We start from the raw sequence: 7,987 nt of genomic DNA, 5'->3' as shown, positions 1-7,987 counted from the left end.
TTCATGAGGTAGTCACCTGGAATGCATTTCAATTAACAGGTGTGCCTTGTTAAAAGTTAATTTGTGGAATTTCTTTCCTTTTTATTTTTCATATATATATATTTTAATTATTCAACAACAGTACAATACAATACAGCTAGAGAAATTACTACAACAAAAGGTTTTTCCACCCTCCCCAGCCGCCAAAATAAAAAATACATTAAAACAATGACAGAATAAATACAATTAGAATAGTAATAATACTCATAATGACAAGAGAGACCAACATAGACACAAACAAAACCAACAGTACATTAGAGAGACAATAGCTACATCGATCGTCTTCGCCAACCCCATCACCTGGAGCCAGCAACTCTTGTGGGTTGAATACGCCCACAACACCTTCCCCTGCTCAGCGACTGGTCTCTCGCCTTTCGAGTGTTAGATGGGTCATCAGCGCCTGCTATTCCCTTAGCAAGAGGAAGAGGTCAGCATACCATCGGCCCAGATATTCGTCCGCCGCTGTCGCCGTACCTGGAAGAGAGCTCTGTCTGCTCTTCTCAATACCACCTCCAGGTATCAACGACAGGTGGACCGCCACCGGATCCCTGCTCCCCGCTACCGTCTCTCCCCGCTACCGTCTCTCCCCGCTACCGTCTCTCCCCGCTACCGTCTCTCTCCGCTACCGTCTCTCTCCGCTACCGTCTCTCTCCGCTACCGTCTCTCTCCGCTACCGTCTCTCCCCGCTACCGTCTCTCCCCGCTACCGTCTCTCCCCGCTACCGTCTCTCCCCGCTACCGTCTCTCTCCGCTACCGTCTCTCTCCGCTACCGTCTCTCCCCGCTACCGTCTCTCCCCGCTACCGTCTCTCCCCGCTACCGTCTCTCTCCGCTACCGTCTCTCTCCGCTACCGTCTCTCCCCGCTACCGTCTCTTCCCGCTACCGTCTCTCTCCGCTCTCTCCCCGCTACCGTCTCTCCCCGCTACCGTCTCTCCCCGCTACCGTCTCTCTCCGCTACCGTCTCTCTCCGCTACCGTCTCTCCCCGCTCTCTCCCCGCTACCGTCTCTCCCCGCTACCGTCTCTCTCCGCTACCGTCTCTCCCCGCTACCGTCTCTCTCCGCTACCGTCTCTCTCCGCTACCGTCTCTCTCCGCTACCGTCTCTCCCCGCTACCGTCTCTCCCCGCTACCGTCTCTCTCCGCTACCGTCTCTCCCCGCTACCGTCTCTCTCCGCTACCGTCTCTCTCCGCTACCGTCTCTCCCCGCTCTCTCCCCGCTACCGTCTCTCCCCGCTACCGTCTCTCCCCGCTACCGTCTCTCTCCGCTACCGTCTCTCTCCGCTACCGTCTCTCCCCGCTACCGTCTCTCCCCGCTACCGTCTCTCCCCGCTACCGTCTCTTCCCGCTACCGTCTCTCTCCGCTACCGTCTCTCCCCGCTACCGTCTCTCTCCGCTACCGTCTCTCCCCGCTACCGTCTCTCCCCGCTACCGTCTCTCTCCGCTACCGTCTCTCCCCGCTACCGTCTCTCCCCGCTACCGTCTCTCTCCGCTACCGTCTCTCCCCGCTACCGTCTCTCCCCGCTACCGTCTCTCCCCGCTACCGTCTCTTCCCGCTCTCTCCCCGCTACCGTCTCTCCCCGCTACCGTCTCTTCCCGCTCTCTCCCCGCTACCGTCTCTCCCCGCTACCGTCTCTTCCCGCTCTCTCCCCGCTACCGTCTCTCCCCGCTACCGTCTCTCCCCGCTACCGTCTCTCCTCGCTACCGTCTCTTCCCGCTCTCTCCCCGCTACCGTCTCTTCCCGCTCTCTCCCCGCTACCGTCTCTCCCCGCTACCGTCTCTCCCCGCTACCGTCTCTCCCCGCTACCGTCTCTCCCCGCTACCGTCTCTCCCCGCTACCGTCTCTCCCCGCTCTCTCTCCGCTACCGTCTCTCCCCGCTACCGTCTCTCCCCGCTCTCTCTCCGCTACCGTCTCTCCCCGCTACTGTCTCTCCCCGCTCTCTCTCCGCTACCGTCTCTCCCCGCTACCGTCTCTCCCCGCTACCGTCTCTCTCCGCTACCGTCTCTCTCCGCTACCGTCTCTCTCCGCTACCGTCTCTCTCCGCTACCGTCTCTCCCCGCTCTCTCCCCGCTACCGTCTCTCCCCGCTACCGTCTCTCCCCGCTACCGTCTCGGGCAGAGGGTATGGCTGACCCTGCCTGCCCTGACCCTGCCTGCCCTGACCTGGCCCTGCCTCCCCTGACCCTGCCTGCCCTGACCCTGCCTGCCCTGACCTGACCCTGCCTGCCCTGACCCTGCCTGCCCTGACCTGGCCCTGCCTCCCCTGACCCTGCCTCCCCTGACCCCGCCTCCCCTGACCCTGCCTGCCCTGGCCCTGCCTCCCCTGACCCTGCCTGCCCTGACCCTGCCTGCCCTGACCTGGCCCTGCCTGCCCTGACCTGGCCCTGCCTCCCCTGACCCTGCCTGCCCTGACCTGGCCCTGCCTCCCCTGACCCTGCCTCCCCTGACCCCGCCTCCCCTGACCCCGCCTGCCCTGACCCTGCCTGCCCTGACCCTGCCTCCCCTGACCCTGCCTCCCCTGACCCCGCCTCCCCTGACCCTGCCTGCCCTGACCCTGCCTGCCCTGACCCTGCCTGCCCTGACCTGGCCCTGCCTCCCCTGACCCTGCCTCCCCTGACCCTGCCTGCCCTGACCCCGCCTGCCCTGACCCCGCCTCCCCTGACCCTGCCTCCCCTGACCCTGCCTCCCCTGACCCTGCCTCCCCTGACCCTGCCCTGACCTTGCCTCCCCTGACCCTGCCTCCCCTGGCCCTGCCTCCCCTGACCCTGCCTCCCCTGACCTGACCCTGCCTCCCCTGACCTGACCCTGCCTCCCCTGACCCCGCCTGCCCTGACCCCGCCTGCCCTGACCCCGCCTGCCCTGACCCTGCCTGCTGTCCTGTACCTTTCTGATGGATTACTGACCTCTGCCTGCCCCGTTTTGTCAATAAAAGTCTGTGATTTGAATTGTCTGCATTTGGGTCTTATCCTCAGTCGTGATACCTAACAATATTACTTTTTTATTCAGCCTATGTTTGGGGGGCCCCAGAATTGTTTTTTTTGGGGGGGGGGGGGGGGGGGGGGGGGTGCTACAGACGGCTACATCAGTCCGCTAATGCAGGACTAGTAAAGGCCCAGTGCACTACCTTGTGAGAAGAAAAAAAATCCCCCCAAAATATTTTTAATATTTGTATTTATTTTAGTTCAGATTTTTCAGGAGGTGCTACAGCACCCCTACTACCACAGCTATGTTTGAGTTTTCTGTAGCATTTAAAAAATTATTTTTGAGGGGTTTAACTGCTCTGGGGGTTGATCAATTATTTTGTTCAAGTTAACTGGCTGTTTGGATTCAAATAACACTGCAGCCCCAGCTTCATTGTTCCATCTGTTGGGAAGAACTACAACAAGTCGTACTTGCTGTGTCCACGGATGGCAGAAGAGGCTCACTTTTCTGTGCTCTTTTCAGCAGCAGTGGCATCACCCAGGTGGGTGCTACACGTTCAGCCATGGAGGACCAGTACCTAAGGAGGACCAGGTCCTATCAGAGAAGCAGCCGTGGTATCACCCAGGTGGGTGCTACACGTTCAGCCATGGAGGACCAGTACCTAAGGAGGACCAGGTCCTATCAGAGAAGCAGCCGTGGTATCACCCAGGTGGGTGCTACACGTTCAGCCATGGAGGACCAGTACCTAAGGAGGACCAGGTCCTATCAGAGAAGCAGCCGTGGTATCACCCAGGTGGGTGCTACACGTTCAGCCATGGAGGACCAGTACCTAAGGAGGACCAGGTCCTATCAGAGAAGCAGCCGTGGCATCACCCAGGTGGGTGCTACACGTTCAGCCATGGAGGACCAGTACCTAAGGAGGACCAGGTCCTATCAGAGAAGCAGCCGTGGCATCACCCAGGTGGGTGCTACACGTTCAGCCATGGAGGACCAGTACCTAAGGAGGACCAGGTCCTATCAGAGAAGCAGCCGTGGTATCACCCAGGTGGTTGCTACACGTTCAGCAATGGAGGACCAGTACCTAAGGAGGACCAGGTCCTATCAGAGAAGCAGCCGTGGCATCACCCAGGTGGGTGCTACACGTTCAGCCATGGAGGACCAGTACCTAAGGAGGACCAGGTCCTATCAGAGAAGCAGCCGTGGCATCACCCAGGTGGGTGCTACACGTTCAGCCATGGAGGACCAGTACCTAAGGAGGACCGGGTCCTATCAGAGAAGCAGCCGTGGCACTCTGATGAAGAGCTCCGAGCCTGTTTGTCAGACAGTCTTTGTTCCTCTCTGGCTGTACCATTGAGATGCCCCCCCTCCCGTCCCTGAAGCTACACTGCCTTGCCAATCCAAACTACCTAAACTCCCAGCCTTTCATCACAAGACAGAGATATTTAATCTCCATCTCTACCATCTCAATTTAAATGTTTGTTTAGCTTTTTAATTCGCTTTGACATTCTTTTCATGTAATGAAAACACACTCAGCCAATTTAACTAAACAAGTTAAATGATAATTGTTTCCAGAATCCCCCGTTCCGAGGGCGCTGCGGGGCGTCCAGCATCTGTGTTGTTGGTTACGTCTGTCTGGCTCCTCCTCGTCTACCTCTCCTCTCAGGTAAGAGATATCAGATCACCTTCAGCCAATCAGACTGTCCCCATGCACCCCACACTCAGCCAATCAGACTGTCCCCATGCACCCCACACTCTGACTATACACTGATCATACATCCTGTGATTGAAGCTCCTAGCTAGCCCAGCGCTGGTCCGTTGCTCTCTCAAGCGTAGACGTATTTGCTGGCCTGAACAGTGTTTTTTTTCCAGTCTGAGGACGTAGGTGGACGTGTTGATGGGGTACGTAAACAAACACCATCCCCATGTTCATCTTCCTCAGCGTGTTTAAATAAAGTTATTGTGTGTTAACTCTGGACTGCTTTATTCCCGTCTAACCGGGGACGGAGTCAGTGGGCCAGAAACCAGTGAAATACGTAGAGCTGGGCAGCTCTCATTCCATTATTATCTATCCAACGGAGTCAAAATATTACAAATTACAAGGCAAGTGTATTACATGTAGAATGTGCCATTGAAGTTAGAAAATAAACTCACCCTTTTAAACTCTTTTCATATATAGTCATGAACTCAATTACATGCTGCCTCCTGCTCAGACAGGTTTTTATAAACAGCAGTTCCTTGCTGCCTCCTGCTCAGACAGGTTTCTATAAACAGCAGTGTAATATTTGATCCTTCGCCGATGACGCACTGTAGTGAATTGAGCACTTCCTGCATCGCGTAGTCAGGACCAGAGTCAGGCTGGTTGGTCGTCAGGCTCAGGGGCCTTGTGCACCCCAAGAATCTGAGGGGCACAATGTATGTTGCTGGGGAGGGGTCCGTTTTGGGGCTAAACAGCCTGTTCCTGCAATCTAGCCATAATCATTGTTTTATTCTAATGTAAAAAATAAAAAAGTGTATATTTCTGCATATCTAAGCATACCTTTTGAGCGGTCTGTATCCCCCTGACTGGTTATATTGTTAACTAAATACGCTTCTCTGCACCTCTGCTAAAATCTGGGGAAATAATTGAAAGGAATGCGAGTCTTATTCAATACATTTAGTAACTACCAACTACCAATATAGCTGCATTGTGAATACTTCTGACTAGTCCATTATAACAGGCAAATATAGCTGCATTGTGAATACTTCTGACTAGTCCATTATAACAGGCACATATAGCTGCATTGTGAATACTTCTGACTAGTCCATTATAACAGGCACATATAGCTGCATTGTGAATACTGCTGACTAGTCCATTATAACAGGCACATATAGCTGCATTGTGAATACTGCTGACTAGTCCATTATAACAGGCACATATAGCTGCATTGTGAATACTGCTGACTAGTCCATTATAACAGGCAAATATAGCTGCATTGTGAATACTTCTGACTAGTCCATTATAACAGGCAAATATAGCTGCATTGTGAATACTTCTGACTAGTCCATTATAACAGGCACATATAGCTGCATTGTGAATACTTCTGACTAGTCCATTCTAACAGGCAAATATAGCTGCATTGTGAATACTGCTGACTAGTCCATTATAACTGGCAAATATAGCTGCATTGTGAATACTTCTGACTAGTCCATTCTAACAGGCAAATATAGCTGCATTGTGAATACTTCTGACTAGTCCATCATAACAGGCAAATATAGCTGCATTGTGATTACTTCTGACTAGTCGATTATAACTGGCAAATATAGCTGCATTGTGAATACTTCTGACTAGTCCATTATAACAGGCAAATATAGCTGCATTGTGAATACTGCTGACTAGTCCATTATAACAGGCACATATAGCTGCATTGTGAATACGTCTGACTAGTCCATTATAACAGGCAAATATAGCTTCATTGTGATTACGTCTGACTAGTCCATTATAACAGGCAAATATAGCTGCATTGTGATTACTTCTGACTAGTCCATTATAACAGGCAAATATAGCTGCATTGTGAATACTGCTGACTAGTCCATTATAACAGGCAAATATAGCTGCATTGTGAATACTGCTGACTAGTCCATTATAACAGGCACATATAGCTGCATTGTGAATACTTCTGACTAGTCCATTATAACAGGCACATATAGCTGCATTGTGAATACATCGATGTCATCAATTCTTGAGTTGCTAGGAAAAAAAATACATTTAAATCTTCCAATTAATTAGGACATTTTTCTGCAGGTAAAACAGCAATACCCGTACAATTTATTCAGTTTACCAAGGTGTTTCCCAAGGCTCATTTATCTACTGTCAACTACTAACATAATCTAATCCGTTCAGTCAGGTATCTACTGTCAACTACTAACATAATCTAATCCGTTTCAGTCAGGTATCTACTGTCAACTACTAACATAATCTAATCCGTTTCAGTCAGGTATCTACTGTCAACTACTAACATAATCTAATCCGTTTCAGTCAGGTATCTACTGTCAACTACTAACATAATCTAATCCGTTTCAGTCAGGTATCTACTGTCAACTACTAACATAATCTAATCCGTTTCAGTCAGGTAGCCTAAAACCCTTTACCTCTCTGGCAGGCAGATGTTGACTAAATGAAATGGACTGGGGTAGTAGTGTGGATATCCTGTCAGGACGGCTTACAGCCAGTTGTTCAGCCAGCTGTTTCGTGACGCCAGGGAAACCTTCACAGCTGGGTCCTTCACAGTATTTCTGCCTGCTGGCTGAGAGAGCACGACAGATTCCTCTCTGCACCCGGGTCTTGTACTCTGCAGGGGGACCTAGGACTGCGTACGCTCGTCTGCCTGGCCGGGCCGAGGACGGTGTCATCCCTCCTCTAGGCCTGCTTTTGGTTTCACAGAGATGAGCTAGCTACTAGCTTCCCATAAAGACAAGATGTAAATCAGTAATATCTCACGTTATCAACTTCATCATGTGATGTCAACAACGCAACCATTTCCTGTCAATACTTACAATTTAACATGCCTTGATATATATACACACACACCAGTCTGCGTTTGATTGAGTGAACACATTTTTTATTACCGCACACAAATAAAAACAAATAGACTTGGGTTACACAGAGGGGCATATTCTCTTTCCCGCCACGCCAGTCCATCCTAACGAACTTGGGTTACACAGGGGGGCATATTCTCTTTCCCGCCACGCCAGTCCATCCTAACGAACTTGGGTTACACAGGGGGGCATATTCTCTTTCCCGCCACGCCAGTCCATCCTAACGAACTTGGGTTACACAGGGGGGCATATTCTCTTTCCCGCCACGCCAGTCCATCCTAACGAACTTGGGTTACACAGGGGGGCATATTCTCTTTCCCGCCACGCCAGTCCATCCTAACGAACTTGGGTTACACAGGGGGGCATATTCTCTTTCCCGCCACGCCAGTCCATCCTAACGAACTTGGGTTACACAGGGGGGCATATTCTCTTTCCCGCCACGCCAGTCCATCCTAA

This window comes from Salvelinus namaycush, unplaced genomic scaffold (genome assembly GCF_016432855.1).
Source record: "Salvelinus namaycush isolate Seneca unplaced genomic scaffold, SaNama_1.0 Scaffold1259, whole genome shotgun sequence".
Classification (NCBI taxonomy): Eukaryota; Metazoa; Chordata; class Actinopteri; order Salmoniformes; family Salmonidae; genus Salvelinus; species Salvelinus namaycush.
This window is presented reverse-complemented; position numbering follows the sequence as displayed.